Genomic DNA, 24,870 nt, shown 5'->3' with positions numbered 1-24,870 from the left:
ACAAAGGGAAAACAGATGGGTCACCAATTTAAAATTTTGTCATCTGTTAAAAATTATAAAGTTAATTTTTAAGTAAAAAAAATCAAAGTATAACATATGTGAGATAAAACATACAAATTGCTAAGATGTAATTAAATTATTGTCAATTATTTTCACTTTTAATGTCATTTTTTTGTTTTTTATTAGGTTCAAATATAATCTCTACTCATTGATGATATGATTATTTTCATTTTGATTTAATAATAAAGAATTCAAGATGAAGTATTGACTGTAAAATTAATGTGGTTCAACCCTCCTGATTTTGTGAGAAAACTATAGCTAGAGTTGATAAATGACTTACTTGCTCAAATTTATAAAGATGTTAATGGCAGTTTAACAGCCAATTCCAGCTTTCCCAAAGCATTGTGTATGTTTCTAGGCAGAACCCATCAATTTTCATTTTAATGAATAGATACAAGATAATGCATTTGACATAAGAACAAGGTCGAAGCATTTATATTGAAATAATTATATGTTCCAGGCATTATGCTATATTTCAGCAACATTCTTGAACTGTACTAATATATAGATAGAGTTATATTTAAATTTGTGGGATAAAAAGGATGGATACATAGTATTTACTACAAAGAAGGCATTTTGTGTTGTATTTTGAGAAATGAAGGTCAAGGGGTACATATTGATAGATTACAGATGTATGCACTATCTTTGCTAGCTGTCTTCTGCTATAATAGGCTATAGTTAAAAAAGGAAGACATGGTAACAGGACGCTGGCTTAGGGCACATCTCTGCATTCCTCAGAGCCAGAGGAATACAGCAACTCCTTCTTGGCTACAGAGGTAATATCTCCTATATTTTAATAGAGAATGTGTTTGACAGCCCATATTCTAGAATTATAAGGCTGAGGTTTGGCCATACCTGGTCGTAGAGATGGTGGTTTTCAATCTGACATCAGGAGAAATCGGTAGAAGCTACTGTAGGTAGCATATGAATTATCAAAACAAACAAAAAACTAGAAGAAAAGTATTCAATGGATTGTCTGTGTACTATTCTGAATGTTCTGATAAATTCCTTACAATCACTATGGGGAGACCTCAGTAATGCTAAAGTCTAAAACTCGTCCTAAAAAAGAGCCAGTGGCCTCCGCCCCAGGCGCGAGAGTGGCTCTCTGGTCGCGGAAGAGCGACGCCTGGGAGGGGCAGAGCATCGCCCCCTGGTGGGCAGAGCGTAGCCCCTGGTGGGCGTGCCAGGTGGATCCCGGTCGGGCGCATGCAGGAGTCTGTCTGACTGTCTCTCCCCATTTCCAGCTTCAGAAAAATACAAAAAAAAAAAAAAAAAAAAAAAAAAAGCCAGTGGATCACCCATCCCAGCTTTGTTAATATTTCTCATTCTCCACAGTTCTTTCTACCTTCACTATTTATTCTTTCATATATCTACTCATTGTTATGGAGAACTCACACAATAGGAGAGTCAAAGAAATTAAATATACAGCCCTATGCTTAGGCACTTCCTTTAGCTTAACTAAACTAGCACTTAAAATAAAAAGTAAGATTAAGCAAATCACTAAAGTAATAATATGAAAGTAACTCAAAAATTTAGTGAAAAATAAGTGTTGTAATATCATAATTTCTGAGTGAAACAGATCTTTCCAACGAATTGCTTTCTTTGATTGTTTCAATTTCTTATTTCTCCCTTATTGAACTCACTACAGTTTGGCTTTTGTCCTCCAAGTTGTTAACTCAAATGATACTTGTCAATTCACATATCTTTACTATTAAGAAACATTAATAGGTTCACTACTCCCATCTTAAATTCCATCATATGTTGGTATTTCTGACAACTAATAATGCTCCTGGCTATTCTCCCGGTTCTCTAGTCACCATAACTCAATGTCCTTTGCAGACAATTTTCTATCTAAATGTTTGGGTTGGCATGTCCCAGTCCAGATTCATTTCACTCTCCTTAGATCTCATCCATTCCCAGGACTTTCCATACCACCTTTATGTGAACAACTCAAATTTACACTTCAACCTGAACTACTATATCTATCTCTGTGATTATATTACATGCATCATATTTTATTTCCTAACTGAACTTGTTATAATTGCATCATTCTGATTTTCAATTATTCTTAATAAGTTCAGTAATATTTGTTGAACAAATAAGTGAATGGAAACTGTATAAAATATTTGAAATTGTTCGAGACTTTCCTCTTTCTCATTCCCTACCATTCAATCTATCACTATTTTGTAGTTCTACCATCATTCTGCTCAATTCTTTCCACCTCCATTCTTCTAGTTAAACTCACCATTCTTTCCTATGAGGGTTACTGCATCTATTCTACAGTAGTTTCATAGATACCACAAAGAGTTATATAAACCCTTTTTTCTTTTTTTATTCAATGAGAAGAACAGAGGCAGAGACAGACTCCTACATGCACCCAGTCCAGTATCCACCTGGCAAACGCAGTAGGGGGTGATGCCTTGCCCATCTGGAGTGTTGCTCCATTGCTCAGCAATTGAGCTCTTCTTTAGTCCTGAGGCAGAGGCCATGGAGCCATCCTCAGCACCTGGGCCAACTCGCTCCAATCAAACCGTAGCTGCAGGAGTGAAAAAGATATATAGAGAGAACGACAGGAGGAGGTGTAGAGAAGTAGATGGGCGTTTTTCCTGTGTGCTCTGACCAGGAATAGAGCACAGGACATCCACAGGCTGGGCCAGCACTCTACCACTGAGGTAACCGGGAAGGGTTATAAATCCTTTATTCAAAATGAAAATCTATCATGTCATTAATCTTATTTTCCTTTAATATCTTCTTACTGAATATCAAAAAGAGACAATTTCATGTAATGATCTACATGTCCCTGAACTATCTAGCAATACCTACTTTTCTAATTGCTTCCTGAAAAAAAATTTTCCTTCAATCACTGAGTTGCTAGTAACACTAGTAATTTTTGAATTTTTAAATGTGAAAAAGCTCTCCCCTTCCTCAGATCCTTTAGGTCATTCATCTTTTAACTTCTGCCTGGTGGCTATAACTCAGTCCCCAGAACATTCTGAAGACTTTCTCACACCCCACAATTTAAATCAAGATATAATATTTTTATAATGTCAACAAAAGTGACACCTATAATTTTTCTTTATAGCAGTTGTATTAATGTATATACACACATATATTGTACTTTTATTTAATACCTATCATCCATTTATTTTACACTGTTTGCTCTATAAGAGCAAGAATTGATAAAAACTGTTCATAGCTGGTTTTCTAGAGCCTAGTCTATTTTCTGTATAATCTGTTTAATAAACATCTACTTAAAAAAGAAAGGGATTTAGTGAAGTGAGAAAAAAAAGAGAAAGATCAAATATGAATATGTTCTCAAATAAGTCCTCCAGAATTAATATATATTAATTACTGTAAAATCAGGATGGCATTGTAATGAGGAGCAGATATATATTCATATGGCTTATTTGTTAGTATTATGGATTCTTGTTAAGGAGGAGCAAGATTTTCACAGAGAGATGGAGCAAACGAGTGTCACACATGGAAGTTGTCTATATTCTGTATTTGCCTGCTAATTTAAGGAGTTTAGAATTTTAAATAAAGCTATATTGAAAGTTTATTAAAAAATAAATGGCATAAGAAGGAGCATTTTAGGAAGGTTAATTAGATCATTTAAAATGAATAAGTCCAATGTAAAAGCATCTCAAATAAGGCAAGCCTGAGTGAATATGCTTGTTTGGGACTAAAGACAGCATGTGTCACAAACAATGGTTAAAGTTTCACATTATCTGAAATTAAAATGTATGCATAATAGACAAAATCAAAAATTTTAAAAGCTCTTAAAGAATGCAATGTCTAAAATAAGACTTATGACTAACTTGATTGGTATGTATACAGAGAGTTAAAGTACAGATAAAACATGAAGAGCCCTGGCCGGTTGGCTCAGCGGTAGAGCGTCGGCCTGGCATGCGGGGGACCCGGGTTCGATTCCCCGCCAGGGCACACAGGAGAAGCGCCCATTTGCTTCTCCACCCCCGCCCTCCTTCCTCTCTGTCTCTCTCTTCCCCTCCCGCAGCCGAGGCTCCATTGGAGCAAAGATGGCCCGGGCGCTGGGGATGGCTCCTTGGCCTCTGCCCCAGGTGCTACAGTGGCTCTGGTCGTGGCAGAGTGGCGCCCCGGAGGGGCAGACCATCGCCCCCTGGTGGGCAGAGCGTCGCCCCGGTGGGCGTGCCGGGTAGATCCCGGTCGGGCGCATGCGGGAGTCTGTCTGACTGTCTCTCCCCGTTTCCAGCTTCAGAAAAATACAAAAAAAAAAAAAAAAAAATGAAGAAAAAGATGTATAGGACCATCAAATAAGTTTTAGGTTCTACTTGTTAAAAAATAGTTATATATTTTGAATTTATAACCTCTATGTTTCAGGATAATAAGTAATATTTTACTTGCATAATATGTAAAAACTTATTTTTACTGGTTTTCTTCAGTAATATGAACAGATAATGAAACACTTTGAAATAAATATTAAGTGTACAATATTCCATTGGATATTTTTATATAAAATGTTTACTGACAGAAAAACAGTGTACTACACATAAGGGTATATTTGACAGGATCATGTTGTTCAAGGCCTTATCAATATAAAATTAACTCCTTCAAAAATATATTCATACCACCTTAGTAAGGGTTATTTTCCTATACCATTTAATTTTTTTTATTTATTCATTTTAGAGAGGAGATAGAATGAGAGAGAGAGAGAGAGAGAGAGAGAGAGAGAAAGAGGGGAGGAGCAGGAATCATCAACTCCCATATGTGCCTTGACCAGACAATGCATGGTTTTGAACTGGAGACCTCTGCATTCCAAGTTGACACTTTATCTACTATGCCACCACAGGTCAGGCTTTTGTACCATTTTAATGGGTCTGAAATATCATATCTCTTCACAGACATATCTAATAATATTTAGAGTCCAAAGAGTCTACAGTCTTAGACTTTTTTTAAAAAATGTATTTTTTTTCTCTGGAAGATAAGACTAAAGTTGTCACTGAGGTAAGTAGTAGAGAATTATGTTTTTAGCTTCTCAACTGGGACTCCATAGGTAAAAGGTTATCATGGAAACTCTGTCATTTAGTATTGCGTTGAATGAAGAATGTGTGTGTTGAATGAACATTTAGTGTGTGTTGAATGAAGAATGGATAAAGAAGTCACCAAATTTCTTATAGCTGATATTGAGCAGTGATTTTTATTTTACTATGCAATAGCTTAGACAATTCTAAAGGTAGACAGTGTTGCTAAGAAGCTATACTGTAAAATTTTTGTAAGTAAACAAACAATAGTTGACAGCATTTCAGTATCTAGAATGTTTCAAAATATCCTGTTGTAGTCTCTCTTAGTTTTCTCATCATCTGGCCCAGGCCAAATCCTTTTGAAATTCATACCTAAGAGCTAAAGATCTGCATAAAGTTGCAGCATACCTTTCTGCATCTCTTCCACCTACCTCACAAGAGAGAACTGTGGTCTATCACAATAACAAAAAATTTAAAACTATAAATAGTTCTTGTATTAAACCAGCCATTATATTTGTATGACATAATGTAACCCAGAAATTAAAAAAAAATTGTGAAATAGCAAAACTCATAATTCAACAAGTAACAAGGTCCTTGGGAGCAATCATTAGAATTATCTCAAGATGTTTTCTCTTTCTTTTCAAAAGCCAAAGGACTCTAAGCAGATCCTCTTTGGGCCATCATATAAAATAGATTGACAGATGTCCCAAATAACTGCAGCCTAGAGAGTATACTACAGAATATACTAATAGATATATTGTGATTAAATGTTAAGTTCTGCTCATTTCATCCGAGGATTTACTGCCAATAATAAAAATGATTAGAGGTTGATTAAAACATAGTATCCATATTTTAGTACAAGAGTATACCTGATTTTAACTCAGAATGCATCAGTCAATAATTTGAACTCTCTAGCCAGAAGTGGAAGAAAACACTATTCCACAGAGATAGTTCAGATATAACTCATGCAGAATCACAGGGAACTAAACAGAGCTGATAGGAGCTGGACAAGAAAAATTCTCATAATAGAAACAGTGCCATTTAGGGGAGTGAGGCCATCTCTAGATACATACATAGAATCAAGCACTTTTGCACAATGTATTGGAAGGAAACTAAGTATCTTGACTGACAGTTCAGTCAAGGTTTGAATGTTGAGAGTGGTAGATCAGAGACAGTGATCTTTCTCATTTTCTTTTTAAAGCAATTCTTTTACAATGTTTTCCAAAAAGAACAAGACCACCTATTACTGCCATGTAATATTTGAATGAAACTAACATACCTAATCAAAATATAACAAAGGAGAGTACCCCAAGTATTTTGAGACTTACTCCAAATTAGATATGATTAATAGAAATATTTAATTCTTTCAGGTGCATGCACATAGAACTTTTATTTCTAAGGATCATACCAGCAAAAAAATAACAATATATGAACATGTTGCAAGTCAGGTAAAAAAAAAAAAAAATCTCTGCTAAGTAGCGATTCTCAAATGGGACAATTTTGCTTTTCAGGGGATATATATATATTGTGTTCACGATGGAGTGGAGGAGCACTATTAGTGTATAAGGAGTAGAGGTCAGTGACTCAGAAGAAATCTCATCTAGTCCAAACTGTCAATAGTGCTAGGGTTGAGAAACCTTGTCATAAATTAAAATTATAATTCCTTCCAATATTTTCTTGAAATTAGTCAAGAACTCAAGAATAAAATATTTCCCGACTCTGACAGTTCGGAGAACTATAGATCTACATTACTGATTCAGGTTGAATCATCTCCTTGGTCTACTGCATTTGTAACCATGTCAACTACTTAAATCACAGACGCTTAATTTGGTGCCCAATAGCTTCCAGCATCGACACGGCCAACAACTTCTAGCATCGACACGGATTCAACACAGGATGTCATTTAGCTGCAGTAAAGTAATTGCTCTTCATTTCACTCTGTTAAGAAGCACTCTTCCTTATTGATTTTTGGCCTGTACTTGAAGCATCACTACTATTTTTTCCAACAACCTGAGTCTGCTCCTACTGATCAACTAATGTCGCCCTTCTGGCAAAACATGCTACACCAAAGACACAGAGCAAGGAGACAGTGCATATAAAATATAACGCTGCTATGGGAAAGAGCCAGCAACCGGTGTTTGCTTATCTAATGCCACCAGAGATGAAGCCAACTGAAAAGAAAAAAATTAGAAGAACTTGACATTCTAAATTTCCCTTTGTTTCCTACTTATTAATTAACTTCAATTCAACTATGTGGCTAAAGTATTTAAGTAGCACTCTTTATTCACTTTCACACATTTGCACGGGAAGTCTGTTGCTGAAGTCCTTATCTATCTGTGAAAATTTTCTCTTTGGTTATCAAATAATTTTAGGTGGTAAGTTATACTAGTTAAGAATCTGTGTTTTGACATAGGTGGTTCTTAAACTGTGTCTTATGTTAGCTATGAAGACCCAGTAATATTAATAAGTTCTTTAACATCTCTAAACTTTGTCTTTCTCATCTGTAAAGTGAGGATGTATTGTTGTCATGAAAGGATGATGATGTGATTAATGAAAGGTGTGAACAAACAAAAAACAAAGCATTCATAATGACAAAGATATTAAACTCAATCTTTCAGGAGACAACTGTTCAAAGTGAGAAACAACACTATAACCTATTAGAAGTGCATACTTCCCAGCCCCTCAGCCCTTAGATAAGGTACTAGAATCTTGGTTTTGCCAATCTCACATGGGTTTTCATATAATCCCATACTTCACTGTTTTGAAGATTCAGGGTATGTGTCTGTCTATTCATCAGGTACAAATAATTGATGCAAGCTACATGAGACTGACTATTCTTGGTTTTTTACAATAAGACTTGGAATTACAGGTCAGTTTCCCTAGCCGCAGAATCTCTCATCACACTCAGACATAAAGCCATTCTTTGGTACAGCTCTTAAAATATGTAGGGCTACAACAAACTATCTTTCTCTTAGATAAGATTAAAGAGTCAAATGAGATATATGCAATATGCTTAGTATAATGCTTGGCACATAGTAAATATTAGGATGATGGTTATTGTATATAAGAATGTCAGCCTACTAAACAGGAACATGATATCTACAACCAGAAGAAGGATATGTAATATTTCATCAGAATCAAAATTTCATAGGTATGTTAATCAGATTACTAATAAAGTATAACTATGTCAAAATATGAAAGATTAAGTATGCAGCATTATAAAAAGAATCATTGATTTTATTCTTTATCTTGCCTTGCAGTAACTTGTAGTAAATCACTGCTATCCTCAAGCTGACAACTGTCTTCCTGCAATAAGAAGCCTTTCCCATTATTCCCGATGTGCAGAGATATATCCAGCAAATTTGGACAAAGTTATCATGTCTATCCTTCATCACCGTGTCGACATGAAGCTTGGAACTCATCACATTACTTCAAAGCTAAGGTAAAGTGTCATTTCTGTATTAAAATAAAAAAATTAAGAACTTTGATTTTTCCTTCTGTTTATTACATGTTCAGATTTATTATATTTTGTTGTAATTTACAAGAAAAAGTAAACACAATTTTGGAAATTCAGCTCTATTCCTTCATCTTTTGTGTTTGTGGTAATAGCCATTGAACAAAAGGTATTTCAGTTGTTCTATTAGTAAAATTTTTAGGGTTCAGGAGATTGGAAACTATTTCATTCTATTGCTGGCCTTACTCTACAGTATAGTTTATTAACCCCTTCTTTTCAGAAGCTGCTCTGGTCTATTCTAACACATTCATTGAGAAACACTTTTTCGAGGAAATGTGCCCTTTTTTTCTAGTTAACATTTATTCATAATGTTGCAGTTAAATTTTGCCTGCTACTTATATTTTCGTTCTGTAGTTATAATTTCGGATTGAGTTATCTAAAAGAAAGGATCATAATTTATATTTATATATATTTTCCAAACCACTGGTAGAGAGCTATATATCCTCTGTTACTTTGAAGGAAAGAGCAGAAAAGAACAATGCAATGAAGAAAGTGTATTTTGCCTGAACAGGCAGTGGCACAGTAGATAGAGCATCTGGGATGCAGAGGACCCAGGTTTAAAACCCTGAAGTTGCCTGCTCAAGTGCGGGTTCACCAGCTTGAACACGGGGTCATTGGCTTGAGCATGGGATCATAGACATGACCCCATGATCACTGGTTTCAGCCCAAAGGTCGCTGGCTTGAAGCCCAAGGTCACTGGCTTGAGCAAGGGGCCACTCGCTCTGCTGTAGCTCCCAGGTCAAGGCACATATGAGTAAGCAATCAATGAACAACTAAGGAGACTAAGGATCCGCAATTAAGAATTGATGCTTCTCATCTCTCACCCTTCCTATCTTTCTATCCTTATCTGTCCCTCTCTCTGTCTCTCTCTCTCTCTCTATCTCTGTCTCTCTCATACACACACACAAAGTATGTTAAGATGGGTAACTAGGCTTCTGGAAAAATTTCAGACATATCTTTATAATTTAGTTAGTAACCAACCATGAAGCATTTAATGATTTGTCTAATGAATATTCAAATCATGGTTGATAAATTGATACAGCTATAGATTGATGGATAAACAGATATGCACATGTATACATATGCACTATTACCAGGGGGTGTTTCTGTATATATACCATATTAGCATATCAAACATAAGAATACAAACTCGCTTATTTTCATTTTATCTTCAGGTTTCTTTTAACTTACATAAGCACTGCCAGATCACCGTATAATCAATTTTGTTAACATAATGTGGGGAAAAAGATACTTTGCATAGAATATAGAGAAATAAGATATATTCCTAAAAGTTGTGTGAAATAATAGTCTAGAGTATATCAAGCAAATTTTAACTATCTGGATGCAGTGTTTCTCATAAAACTAAAACTATTTTATAAATCAGTTAACTAATAGAAAAATATTTAGTTTATGTAACAGGAAAAAGTTGGTAGTCTTCTATTTATTGATATTGGTGGTTTTCAAACTTCTGTGGGGGGTCTCAGGATCACCTAAGCCCTAGGGTACTAATTAAAATGTGTCACTTTCATCTTCAGAACATTTGAATCATTAAGTTTGCTTGTATGGGACCTAGATTCTGTATTCTTCAATTTCCAGCAATGTGATATATTTAAAAGTAAATACTTTCTGAGTATTATACTTAACAAAATAGTTTTGAATTTTTTTCTGCAAAAATCATTCTGAATATAACAATAAATGTCCACAACTGGGAGGCTTTGGGATTTGATTCTTCTTACAAGCTGAGAAGTTGATTTCCCATAGTTTCACAGATGCTGGCAAAAGACATCTGAATCCAAGGTCAAGACACAGGAACTTTATTACCAGGGCACTGAAGGCAGCACAAACTTTAGGTGCACATTAGTTCCCACTGCATTCAAGTCCCTGAGTGGGTCATGTGAAGCAGCCAAGGTTCATGCTGCACAGAGTAGATATGCATCATACTTGAGGAACCCCAATCTTCTAAAGGGAGCTATTATCAAACCTGACCTACTTGCAGTTTTTACTATCAGTGGCATTTTAAATATTAGTGCAGAATGTCCAATAGTTTCTTTTTATCAGAAACCATCTATAATTTATAATTTTACTTTCCCAAAAGGGCAAAATGAGTATACATGGTAAGAGATAAAATACTAATTACTGCCTACTTCACTCAAAGTTTTATTTTACCATACAGTTGTCGAGAGTAATATATTCCTAAAATGAAAAGCAGTAGCACCTGCTGGTTCAATTGCTTAGGGACCCTTTCAACATCAAATGAAATGGTATAGTCAAATATTCCAAGTGTCACTTAAAGAAGTATTAGATCAGAATATACTGAAGATGTACGTATTTTGCAGGACCCTTAGAAAGCTCTTAAATATGATTAAATATAGTGTCTTTTGTGATATTTAATTCAAGTTGATAAGCTTGTTGATCAAAATACAATTTATTTTTATTGGTTTTATTCCTCAAGATGATAAAATATTATATGCTAGAATAAATTGTGACTTCTGAGGCACTATTTTTTCTCTGTCTTATTGGAAGATACCAAAGAAGAAGATCTCTTCAAAAGGTAATTTTAGGCCCTGGCTGAATAGCTTGGTTGGTTAGAGTGTTGCCCTGACACACAAAGGTTGTGGGTTTGAAGGACCCCAGTTAGGGCACATACAGGAATATATCAATGTTTCTCTTTCTTTCCCCCCACCTTTTACTTTCTCTCTAAAATAAAAAATAATTTTTATTTTAAAATTGAGTAATACTTGATATAAACCTTATATTCTTAAAAAAGTAATTTTGGCCCTGGCTGGTTTGCTCAGTGGTAGAGCATTGGCCTGGCGTGCAGGAGTCCCGGGTTCGATTCCTTGCCAGGGCACACAGGAGAGGCACCCATCTGCTTCTCCACCCCTCCCCCTCTCCTTCCTCTCTGTCTCTCTCTTCCCCTCCAGCAGCCAAGGCTCCATTGGAGCAAAGTTGGCCCCGGGTGCTGAGAATGGCTCCATGGCCTCTGCTTCAGGCGCTAGAATGGCTCTGGTTGTGACAGAGCAACACCCCAGATGGGCAGAGCATCGCCCCCTAGTGGGCATGCTGGTGGATCCTGGTCAGGCTCATGCGGGAGTCTGTCTGACTACTTCCCCGTTTCCAGCTTCAGAAAAATATAAAAAAAAAAAAAAAAAAGTAATTTTAGTTTGATTTAGACTCTTTGGTAGTTTTCTTAGTATTTCTGAAAACAATGACCTTCTATTTTCTTCGTTTTGGGGGCATTTTCAAATACCATATCTCTTACTCTATGCCCTCCTCTCAACCTCTAACTTGTAGCTTAGCACACACCAGTAACTAGAGCCAGTGAGATACCCATAAGCCACATGAACCTATAGCTGTCTTAAACCTAAAAATGCAAGTGGGTAGTCTTGGTAGATAATCACATTTTTTAAAAAAAGATATGAAGGCATGGGGTAAACAATCATATTTCTATAGATCATTTAAACATAATTTTTCCAAGTCGCTTACAGTATGTCAAAGAAGCTATCCAGTTAAATTGTCTAGAAGATTCCAATTTAATTAGCAAAATCATGACTTTTCTTATCACACCGACTTACATTTCAATTGACATTAACTCAAGCAATTCAGCAAGCTTATTTCTAAAATATTATTTCTATTCTACAACTTGCTCCACTTCTAAACTTCTTCATGTAAATTATCTCATAATTTTGTTGATAACATTATTTTATTTTCTGAAAATTCATATTTTTCCAAATATCCTTTTTTGAAATATTCAAATGAAAACTGTGCCATTTCTAATGACAAGTATTTGCCATTTAAAGCCACTTTATTATTAGCTATCATTGCAAACAGAATTTAAAAAATTTTCTACATGGAACATCCTACCATAGAAATGCTTCAGTGAATAATGCACACTTTCAATTTCTTTGTGACCCTCAATGTATGAGGATTATACTGGCCTAGAAGTCATAGCTCTGCAATAGGAGTGCTTAGTTGTAATTTATTCAGGAGCAAAAGGTCACTGTCCTACTCCTGCATTTATGGGTTCATCAACTGGACAGCAAAATTATTTTCCTCGTTGTAGAAGTCATGTGACTTAGAGTCATCATTAACTTTTCATTTCTTACCAAGACATCTATTCAGTTATACACTAACTTGAATACTTTCCATTTCCTTGGCCTCTTTCACTGCACAAACCCAAATCACTGATAACTCCAAATGTTCTTTCTGTTTTGTCCTTGTCCACCTTGGTCTACTCCATTATCCACATTGAGTCTAATTGGATTTTGGAACATAATTATAGTCATATCATTCCATTGGAAGCTCCGATCTCTTCTCTTGACCTCAGGTTAAAGTTCAAACTTCTTTAACGATTTTAATGCCCTTAACAATCTTTCTGGCATCCGCTGTCATTTCTTCTATTTTTGTGTAGTACATTCCAGGCATGCTAATACGGTATCTTTTTTCTCCCAGCCACAGCATGTTCTCTCATCTTCATTTCCTCACGAGAGCTTTTCTTTGTCCCTCCTCACTTGGTAATTTCTACCTACACTTTCTGTTGCAGCATAAACAACAATTCTTCCAAAAAGCCTTCCCAAACTTTATAAATCCAGGTTCAGTGTTGCACTTAAGTACTCTTATGACAGTCCATAAACAAACTTAACAAAAATCTTACTATGTTGTAATTTTTGCCTGTTCTTTATCCAGCCAGAACACAGAAACCAGGAGGAGAGTAAATATGTTTATGTTGTACAGTTAGTTATATTATCACTTCCCAGCACATGCTTAATATAGACATTCTGTCAACATTAAATGAATGGAATATGTTAGTATCTATTTCAGGAAAATTATGGTAAAGGTATATAAATATAAAAAAATTAATTCAATTTAGAGAATACATCTATCTCTAGGCATTATGAGGAAGTTATTTTTGAAAAGTGTGAATATGAAAATAGTTGTCATAATATAAGGTGACAAACTTGGCAAGATACAACAAGAATGAAATCAATGACTCTGTCTTTGTAACACCACTCCAATTGGCAGGCACTTAGGTTACTTTACCTGTTCTGTCCATTAGAGGTCCCAGATGCTCCATATTTGGGTACTTATTGACAAGGCAGTGCTTTACTTGCTTTATGATATTATTTAAAATAGCAAAGGTATTCTAACCTCAGCTCTTTGGAAAAACTATATAAAGTATAAATTAAATAATTTTTAAGAAGTTACAATATTCTACAACATTTTAAGGCCTGACAAAAATGAAAAAATTTCTTAAGACAAAGTCCTTGTCTTTAAGCAGTCCACAATTTAGAAGTTTGGCAAGTAATTATATGGAAAAATATAGTATAAGAGAAACTCAGAAACTTTAATAATTATAGTTATAACAATTTTTTTTCATTTTCTGTTGCATGAGGTTTTAGAACTGTTTCTATATATTTCTGCATCGCTGATTCCATATTTGAAATCCATTTTTTTGGTGCATGCTCCAGTTTTTATGCAATTTTAATTTCTTTTTGTTACAGTTAATGACATGTATTATTTTTTAAATTGGAGTTAAAGGGCAACGACTCTTGGATTGAACATAACCACACGGCAATTAATTTTTTACAAACATCACTTGTACATTATTGTAGTTGTTTTTAAATGTAAAAAAATATTATCTGATAAAAGCACCCTCTTATTTTGTTTTAAGATTAAATCATGGCTTCTTCGAGTAGGCGTAAATGTAAGAATAGTCCTGACATCTTCTGTTATATATGTGGCTGTTACACACTTCAACGTCAAAGGTGCAATATTTCATCATTTGTGACATGTGCATATATTGCCTATTTTCAGCAGTTACAATTGTTTATTCAACTCATCTGTGAGAAGATTATAATGACATAAAAATTGTCCTCGACTTTCTAAAGTATGAGGAGCATAATCTTATAATGGTAAATTTCCTGCTAGGACAACAGAGAGGTTTCACAAAGTACCTTGCTTTCTGTGTTTGTGGGACAGCCGAGCTCAGGAGAAATAATGGACACAGAAGGAGTGGCCGAAATGTGAAACTCTGGAAGTAGGGATGCAAAATATTGTGAATAAACCTGTAGTTAATCGAGACAGGATCATTTTCCCCCCACTTCACATCAAACTTGGCTTGATGAAGCAGTTTGTTCAGGCTTTGAATAGAGAAAGTAAATGCTTTCAACATATATATTATTTCTGCTTTTCCTGCCTTGTCTTTCGAGAAGATAAAAGCAGGTGTATTTGATGGACCTCAAATTCAAACCCTCATATGTTATGAAGAATTTGCCAGGAAGATGAATAAGGAAGAGAAAGCAGCATGGCAGTCTTTTGTGGCAGTTACAAAGAACTTCCTTGGCAACAGAAAAGTAGAAAACTATGAACTTCTGGTTCAAAGGATGCTGTTGGCTTTCTGTGACATTGGATGTAACATGAGCATTAAGATTCATTTCCTGAACAATCACCTTGATGAGTTTCCTGAAAATCTTAGAGCTGTTCATGATGAGCAGATTACTGTTGGAGCATCAAACGAGATTGTCCTCAACAAGTACACAAACGCAAGAGCTAAAAACACAAATTTTTGCCTGAATATATTTATAATTTAAATAAGTTTTGTGTAAATTTTATGATTAAAATAAGTGTTTTAATATGTTCTATTTAGAAATTGTAGACAAATTCTGATGCAATCATATCTTTCAGTGCATTAGTGTATTTACTGCATTATATAAATTATTATATTTTCACAAAGATGATGCCCAAGAAGACATTCTACTTCATTATGTTAAACTAAATGTTGAAAACTTTACAATAAGATGAAAATGTAAAATCTTAAATTGAAAAAAAAAACACTAGCTTACAGAGAAAAACTAATGTCAGATTTGAGATCAGCACACTCGAATTAGGTAAGAACAAGTGTTTTTGTGGATGGAACAAAAATTTTGCTCCCCAGTGTAATAATACAAGGTATCATGAAGATAGAGAGTTAAACAATATTATTTTTAACAGATTCAAAGATTGCGATCTGAAAAATATGGAAAGTATTACATGAGGACTTTGTGATGGTTAAAATTTGGGTGAATAGATAAGGAATAAGCATTTACATAAAGAGGTAGTAGAATTGTTATCAGTGGCTTGAAATGAAACGAGGGAGTGCAAGGCCTGTTAGGAGAACATCATGTCACTGCATGTGCAGTACATACTGATGGAGAAAGAGGGTTGTGATAAAGGGGCGTGATGAGAATGGGAAGTAGGCCACGAATGTCATAATAATAGGACTTTGGTCAGTAGATAAGGATCCATTTAATATTTCTTACCAGCACAGAGCAATTCTTTAGGAATGAACAAAAGAAAAAATAAATAAATTGTTTAGGTTGACTCTATTTTGACATTTTAGCTAATTTCCATGAATTTTGTAGAAACTATCAATCCCATATAATTTGATGCTGCTCATCCTGAAATAAAGATGAAGATTAAAGTGATTTGAATAGTACAATGAAACTATGCCACAATTGAAATGCTAATGTAGATGTTGCCATTGCTGAAGTGAATTTTTGATTGTGGGATACGTAGATTTCAGAAAGAGGAGATTTCATTCTTTATTTGAGAAATATATTCAAAACCATACCTGTTATGATATCTTTAATGAATCATTTTGGTTAATTTTTTCCCATTCTCCTTATGCCATCTTTACAGTGAAGAATCAGCAGTTGTCTTTAACTACATGCATGAAGTAAGAAGAGAGAAGAAAATAGCTACAATTCTTCAACTCTTTCATTTTCCTCAACTGCTAATCAGTTCATGATCTCAAGAAAATTATGTAAAACATCTTTGTCATAATGAGACCATCTATGGAACTGAAGTAAGTTTCCAAAGTTGGCAAAATAACATTTAATCTATTTTCTTAGATGGAGTAGTCTTCAGTATTCTTGTTCTGCAAAGCAGCTGAAGACAAAGGACATAAAGGACACAGTATACACACTGATTACATTGCAAGTATAATTAAAAACATGTGCACTGCAATATTTGAGTAAATGGCAGGAACATACTGTCAGTTCTTTTTTTTTAAAGTAAGCATATGGATAACAGGAAATAAGTTTGAAATAATTTTGATGTGGAAGCAAAATTACTTCCTCTTTAGTATTCATGCTTTAGAAGAATACTTAACATGTTCTGTATTTGAATATAAAGAATCTTTTGGAAGTACATAACAACTTGTGGATTGGATTATACTCAAAGATGTTTTCAATAATCAAACTGTACATATTACACAATAAAATATATTTAATTGAAAATATGCTCTAGATCAGCACTATTTATTTCACAGTTAAGTAGCATCACTTTCAAGTCTATAAATTGGATTTTTTAAAAGGCTCATGAACACAGTACAGATAGCCACTAAATGTCATAGCCATCGTGAAGCTCTTCTATTGTAAGTTCATTTCATAATTATAATGTTCTGCAAATCCTTAATATGTAGAATTTTAACTATATTTTACTTTGGGTCAGGTCCTAAGCTTTTTTTAAAAAAAACTTGTTTTGAAGTTTTACATCCTTATATATTGTGCACCTGTTTATATGTAGATTTTATTATGCAAATATGTAATGTTCTTTCATATATTATATATACTACATAAGTAATTAATTAGTCAAGGCCATATTAAAGAAACTGAGAAATATTGTCTTTTATTTTTTAAGATTTTATGATTCACTGAAACCTGTTATTCTAAGAAATGATGATAGATTTGGGGCTCTTACTATAGGATAAGAAATTATGTAATTTATGTATACTAGTTCAAGTCAAAAGCATTATCATTTATTGCCAGTCAACTTAGCAAAGTAGAAACAGCATACACTGAGCATTAAGCAGTCCTTAATTGAACATTTGGCTGTAGAGTATTTTCAACTATACAATTTTGAACAAGTTAATAAAAGTGTCCAAGATTCTATTTTTTACCTATTAGGCCTAATCCTTACCTCACAAAAGTATTGTATAGCTTAAATGTCTTATCAAAGTGCAGAGAACAGTGCCTATTATCAGTATATTTACTACTGATATTTGCTTTATACGTAGGCAAAACTATGACTTTATTTGTATTATCAAGAAATCTATATTTAATGGTCAGGTGTTTGAAATATAATTGAATAGCAGAGAGAGAGAGTTCCACAAATGGAAAAAGGAACACCTCCTGCATCAATTATATATACACTTTTATAATTGCATGGAAAGATTTATAGTTGTCTATATACAGAGAAGCAGACTGAAGCAAGAGAGCTTTGTACATGCTGCTCTTACACCTGGTATGTGAGGATAGCTCTGCACCCTGGTCTTCCCAATACCTCCAAATAAAACCTTTATGTATGACCCTATCTATATGAAAAGAAGTGTAATTAACTCAGAGTTCCAGTTACTATATTTGTGGTCCTGGGCAAATAGTTAATAACTTATCCAAGTAGGATAGATAAATTTGATGTAAGACTCATGCACCCTTAACTTTAGGTATTTTATTTTTAATTTTGTTATTTTAATTTTTTTTTTAATTTTCTTTAAGTGAGAGGCAGGGAGGCAGTGATTCAGACGCCTGCCTACACCTAGACCAGGATCTACCCAACCTTACTGGTGGTACTCTGCTCATCTAGGGCTTCTGCTCTGTTGCTTGGCAACCAAGCTATTTTAGTGCCTGAGGAGAGTCCATGGAGTAATCTTCAGTGCCCAGGGCCAACTTGCTCAAACCATTCAAACCATGGCTGCGGGAGAAAAGAGAGAGAGAGAGAGAGAGAGAGAGAGAGAGAGAGAAGGCGGAAGGGGAGATGTGGAGAATCAGATGATTGTTTCTCCTGTGTTCCCTGACTGGGAATCAAACCCAGGACTTTCACATGCCAGGCCAACATTCTACCACTGAACAAACTAGCCAGGGCTAACTAGGTCTTTTCTATCCCATTTTAGGCATAGAATAGTAGAAATGAGGGCCTTCAGTAGGGCCTCTCTTGCCTCCACGTGCTTAGAGTTTAAATTTGGCAGTCTTTTACATGACAAAAGCTGCTCTCTTTGCAAGAGGTAGAACATGGAAAGAAAATAAACCCTTATGCAATATAAAGCACAAAGAATAGCTTGAAATAGAATACTCTAAAAGAAAATTATACTTAATACAGTCTACAAGAAATAAAAAGTTACTAAGTTCTTCTTTAAGAATTTTAAGGGCAGCATTACAGTGATGAAATTTTAACTTTGAATAAAAGTTCCCAATTGTGAAAAACACTACACTTCAGAGAAAATATCTCAGAAAAATAAGGGTGTCTTAACTTTTAATATCTTAAAAAGTTCTAAAAGCAATAGTTGAATCAACTCAATGAATTAATTCTTAAATGTAGGACCTGGAACCATAAAGCTTTTAGAAGAAAACATAGCCAGTGAACTGTTTGACATTGGTCTTAGCAATATTTTTAGGGCATGTCACCTTGAGCAAAGGCAACAAAAGAAAAGATAAACAATTGTAAGTATATCAACTAAAAAGCTTTGTCACAGTGAAAGAAACCAACAATAAAATGAAGAGAAAATTTACCAAATGGGAGAAGATATTTGAAGATGATATATCTTATAAAGGATAAATATCTAAATAAGGAACTCATATAACTTAACATAAAAAACAAACAAAATAACAATCCAATTGAAAAATACACAGATCTGAATAAACATTGCCCAAGAAAGAACCACATATGAAAACATGTATATCACTAATCATCAGGGAAATGCCAGTTAAAACCACAGTGAGATATCACCTCAAACCTCTCAGAATGCCTATATAAAAACTGAACAAATAACAAATGTTAGCAAGGGTGTGGAGGGGAGGAAAACCTCTGTGTGTTGTTGGTGGGAATGCAGATTCGTACTTGACAAAAAATAGTAATGAGGTTCACAAAAATTAAAAATAGAACTACCATATATCCCAGCACTTCTATTTCTGAGTATTTATTTATTTGAAGAAAACAAAACTACTAATTTGAAAAGATAGATACACCCCTATGTTCAGTATTTACAATAGCAAGACATGGAAACTGATGGATGCATGGATGAAAATGTTTTATTTATATAAAATAGAATATTACACATACATACATACACATATATTTAAAATAGAGTACTACTTCACAATCAGGCATGTGAAGTTGGCTAGTGTCAGGATCAAGCTGATTGTTGGGGAACGAGTCTGTAGCCCAGATAGGAGATGATACATATATTCTGTGCCATCTGAATTCAATTCACTGGTGAGCTTAAGCAATAGCTAGGTGTGAAAATAGAATTGTAAGAAAGATCTATGCTTGGACAGGAGAAGGAGAAAGACTAGCCAGAGAAGCGACAGACTAAGCAGTCAGATGTAAAAGGAGACAAGCACACTAATAAAAATAACTGGTAATAGCACTGAACAAGGGACTGTGTCACAGACTTTACATGAATTGTCACATTTTAATGTTTAAAGATGGCAGGTTCCAAAACCTCTAGTAAAAATACAGAAAGGAAGAAAAAATGAAAACTTACTATTTTTGACAACGTGGATGGACCTAGAGGATATTTACACCATGTAATTTAAATCAGAGAAAGAAAGACAAGTACCATATTATTTCACTTATATGTGAAATGTAAAAAAACAAAAGAACAAATAAAACAGAAACAGACTCATAATAGATACAGATAACAAACTTATGGTTGCCAAAGAAGAGAAGAGTGGGAGTCTGGGTAAAAAAGTGAAGGGCAATAAGACGTACAAAATTCCAGTTATAGAATAATCTATGGGGGTGTAGTGGATAGCATAGAAAACACAGTAAAAAATATAATAACTTTGTACTGTGACAGATGGTTATGGGACTTATGGTGTTATCATCATAATGTAAATAAATTATGTTGGTCAACTGTACCTAGAGTTCTATTGTATTACAACTATACTGTAGTAAAATTCTTTAAAGAGAAATAAAACGGGTAAATAATTTACCCATTTCATGTTATTCACTGAAAATAACATGAAAGCCTGCAATTCAAGCTTTTATTTTGGAGCTCTGTCATTTGGGGAAACAATGTAAGCAGTAAATAAGACAACTTTTAAAATGCAGTGCTAAAATATGGACTCAAACTTTTCAAAAATAAAGTATATTTGATATTTTCCACTAAAATATAATTATAAATATATTAAAATATAATTATACTGCTAATAATTATTTGTATGATACTTTAAATAGCATTTTAACATAAAGTACTATTATTTTTATTTTATCCTATTAATTTCTATATTTGAGCATTTTTTCATGTTTAATATATCAATTCAGAACTTAATATATATAAATATGTAACTACTTATGCTTATAAAATAACTTCAATGAAAAGATTATGAAATCAAAATGCTTTGAGGACTACTTCCCTGTTAAAAATAATCTATATAAAAAGTATCAATGACAGGCTCCAACCTTGCTTAATCTTTGTAAAACCTATTTACTGCATTACTCAAAACTCCCTGAACATGTTACTCATCTTCACTTCTTCAGGCTCCAGTAAAAGCCCTGTTTTCTTCATGAAATGCCCTTAACTTTATTTTCTACATTGGGACCTCATCTGTCCTAAGACATAGCTCAAATATTTCTTATCAGTGATTACTCCAGTTTCCCCAAAATAAAATCAATCCCATTTCACATTTATACTCTACTATCAGTTTGTACTGATTGTTCCATAGTACTATATTTATTGCATCAAAAAATACTGTGCTTAGCCCTGGCCGGTTGGCTCAGTGGTAGAGCGTCGGCCTGGCGTGCATAAGTCCTGGGTTCGATTCCTGGCCAGGGTACACAGGAGAAGCGCCCATCTGCTTCTCCACCCCTCCCCCTCTCCTTCCTCTCTGTCTCTCTCTTCCCCTCCCGCAGCTAAGGCTCCATTGGAGCAAAGATGGGCCGGGCGCTGGGGATGGCTCCTTGGCCTCTGCCCCAGGCGCTAGAGTGGCTCTGGTCTCAACAGAGCGGCGCCCTGGAGGGGCAGAGCATCACCCCCTGGTGGGCAGAGCGTCACCCCCTGGTGGGCGTTCCGGGTGGATCCCGGTTGGGCGCATGCGGGAGTCTGTCTGACTGTCTCTCCCCGTTTCCAGCTTTAGAAAAAATACAAAAAAAAAAAAAAAATACTGTGCTTATTTCTTTACATAGTTCTCTCCTAGATACAGCAATAAATTATTACAAGTAGGACAGTATCTACCAGGCATTCCCAAACTACTGCCCACGGGCCACATGTGGCCCCCTGAGGCCATTTATCCAGCCCCCTGCTGTACTTCCTGAAGGGGCACCTCTTTCATTGGTGGTCAGTGAGAGGAGCACTGTATGTGGCAGCCCTCCAACAGTCTGAGGGACAGTGAACTGGGCCCCTGTGTAAAAAGTTTGGAGACCCCTGAAACTGAGCTTCCCAAGTTTAGCATGGTGGCTGCTACATAGAAAATATTCACCAAAGTGTTGATGAGTTTAAAAAATAGATTTAAAAATAAATACAGGACAATTCTACGATACATCATCAGTATATTGCATTGTATGTTCTCCATCCAAAGTCAAATCTCCTTCTGTCACCATATACTTGATGCCCTGTATCCTTCAACTATCATAGAAATGTACACTTGAAATCTATATAATTTTATTAACCAGTGTCAGCCAAATAATTTTAAAAATAAAAAATAACTACAAGACAATAAGTTTAATGTTGCTAAAACACATTTTAGGGTAAGAACTCTGGTGGTCTGTGTTATAACTTTACCTATATATGCACAAAGTGTTCAATCCAGGCAGCTATTGTACAAAATACCAAATCCCAGTGATATGGCCTGACCATGGAGGAGCTGAGAGCTTCTGGAGATAGCCCAGCACTCAGGGGCTCTCACATAACCTTAAATAATCTTGCACACTCTGTACGTTCTGAGTTATATTCAGTATCAAAAAGGTTTTTCTGAGTGTAATTGCTTTTCCTGACATCTAAAACTTTTAGGCAAAATATCATAGAAAAAAAAAAGTATTTTCTTGCCATTTAAAACAACCAGTAGGAGTAGAAAATGCTATTTAAAAAAAAGTGTTGAAAATATTTTTAAGAAGACTCACCATACCCAATAATAAGATTGAAGAATGGCTCTCTAACAAAAGGCTCTGAATCTACTGTTCTGACATTAATGAGAAAAGGATATTGTAATCACTTTATACAATTCTTACATCCAAAAAACCCTGAGTCTTCCTTAAAGTAATTTCTTTTTTGTAATGCATTCATACAAATTATCTGAATTATTCATGCTGTCTGTGCATTTTTCTCTTTTAAAAATAAATGATTTTCTTTGTGCCCCTCCTCTCCACCCCACCTCCTCCCTTCCCCTCCCCACCCCCAGTAACCAACCACACTCTTGTCCATGTCTCTGAGTCTCATTTTTATGCCCCACCCTTGTTTGAAATCATATAGTTCTTAGTTTTTTCTGATTTACTTATTCCACTCATATAATGTTATCAAGGTCCATCCATGTTGTTGTAAATGATGTGATGTCATCATTTCTATGGCTGAGTAGTATTCCATAGTATATATGTACCACATTTTGATCCAATCATCTATTGAAGGGATTTTTGGTTGATTCCACATTTGGCCACTGTGAACAATGCTGCACTGAACATGGGGCTGCATGTACCTTTAAGTGCCAATGTTTTTGAGTTTTGGGGGTATATACCCAGTAGAGGAATTTCTGGGTCATATGGTAGTTCTATTTTTAATTTTTTGAGGAACTCCCATACTTTCTTCCATAATGGTTGTACTACTTTACATTCCCATCAACAGTGGATGTGGGTTTCTTTTTCTCTACAGCCTCTCCAACACTTGTTATTACCTGTCTTGTTGATAATAGCTGGTGACCCCTAAAATTAATGATAGTAATAAAAGAGAAAAACTATATGGAACAACCAGTTGCTGCCTCTCTCTCTATCTCAAATCAATGGAAATTTTTTTTTAAAAGGTGACAATAGGTCATCTGGATTTAGCTTAAGACAATGTACATTCAGGAAAGAGAGAAACTGGTGTGAGGGCAGAGACTTCTGAGAAAGCTTTGTGGAAAGGGTGTGGTTTAGAGTAAACATCTCAATAAGGTGTGGCATCTAATATGCCTATGGTCTTAGTAGAGAGGGCTCAGGATAGGCCAAATGGGGACAAAGATCCACTGAACAGAACCCCAGAGCTGCTCATATTTCAACTCCAACTCCTTCCCCTGGCCCGAGACTCAGGCTCTGGCCCCCACCCCTCCTCCCTGAGCCTGCTCTCACCCTTATTCTGACCTGCTGCTGCCTTCTGTGCAGTCCCAGTTCCTATATCTGGATTCCCCCTCTGTCCTCTGAGGCCCTCTGGGAGGCCAGCCTGCCACTGCCCAGACTGGACCTCCGGACTGGGTTTCCACTAGCATCATCCCAAATGCAACTTCCTGCTCTGGATACAGCCTGGGCTTCAGCAGGGATGAGTCTTGGGGGTTTTTTTCCAGGCAGGGCTAAAGGAGAGGGGAATTTGATGCACCTCATTCCTATAAATAAACATAGAAGACAGGAGTCAGATGCCCTCAGGGACCACGTTGGGAGCAGAAGGGGCTGGGTAGTCAGGAACCCCGGGTCAGGAACTAAGAGGGGAAAATCTCTAAACAGATCTCACCTATAACTGCTACAAACCGCTCTAGGACTCTAGGGGTGCAGGAAAGGTCACATTTTATCAGTCACATTAAGTCCACACCAGCTTCTACTTGCCAAATTGGGGGGTAGCCGATCCTTCCAGAGTCTTTCTTCTTCCACTCTGTAGAAAAAACCTCAGAGCTTACTCAGTTCAGAAAAAAACGACCCTTCTATGGCATGCCCGTGCTGAGGGCTGGACTCTGAAAGGGCAGCTGCTCCGAGAGAACTAGCCCTTCTCCCAGGCCCCGCCGGGAACCTTGACTGACCTGCCGCAAGCCTCAGAGCTCCAGCTCCCAGGGGCCTGCCTTGCTCAGCATTCCCACAGCTCTTACCATCTCAGGAAAAAATACCATGAAATACTCACTAAATTGTTCTAGAAGTTCCAAATTGGTCACCAGCCAAAATCAAGTATTTATTTTTACATGAATTAGATACCAAAATTTTAAAAATCAGACATTTGACATAAAAATCTGGATTTCCATTTAGAGTAATGATGGTTGTATAACATTGTAAATGTACTTAATGCCACTGAATTATACATTTAAAATGGTAAAATTTTATGTTCTGTATATCTTAGCATAATAAAAGTTTTTTTAATCTAAATAATAATAATAA

The 24,870-nt window shown here is 35.5% G+C and overlaps 1 protein-coding gene across 1 annotated transcript in view; it reads right to left on the bottom strand.

The window, feature by feature from the left end:
* The window catches only part of CCSER1 (coiled-coil serine rich protein 1), a 1,510,224-nt gene that overhangs the window by 12,323 nt on the left and 1,473,031 nt on the right, over nucleotides 1-24,870 (bottom strand). The window lies entirely within an intron of this gene.

Source organism: Saccopteryx leptura, chromosome 5, assembly GCF_036850995.1.
Source record: "Saccopteryx leptura isolate mSacLep1 chromosome 5, mSacLep1_pri_phased_curated, whole genome shotgun sequence".
Taxonomy (NCBI): Eukaryota; Metazoa; Chordata; class Mammalia; order Chiroptera; family Emballonuridae; genus Saccopteryx; species Saccopteryx leptura.
Note: the sequence above shows the minus strand (reverse complement) of the source record. Positions and strands in the feature narration are given on the sequence as shown.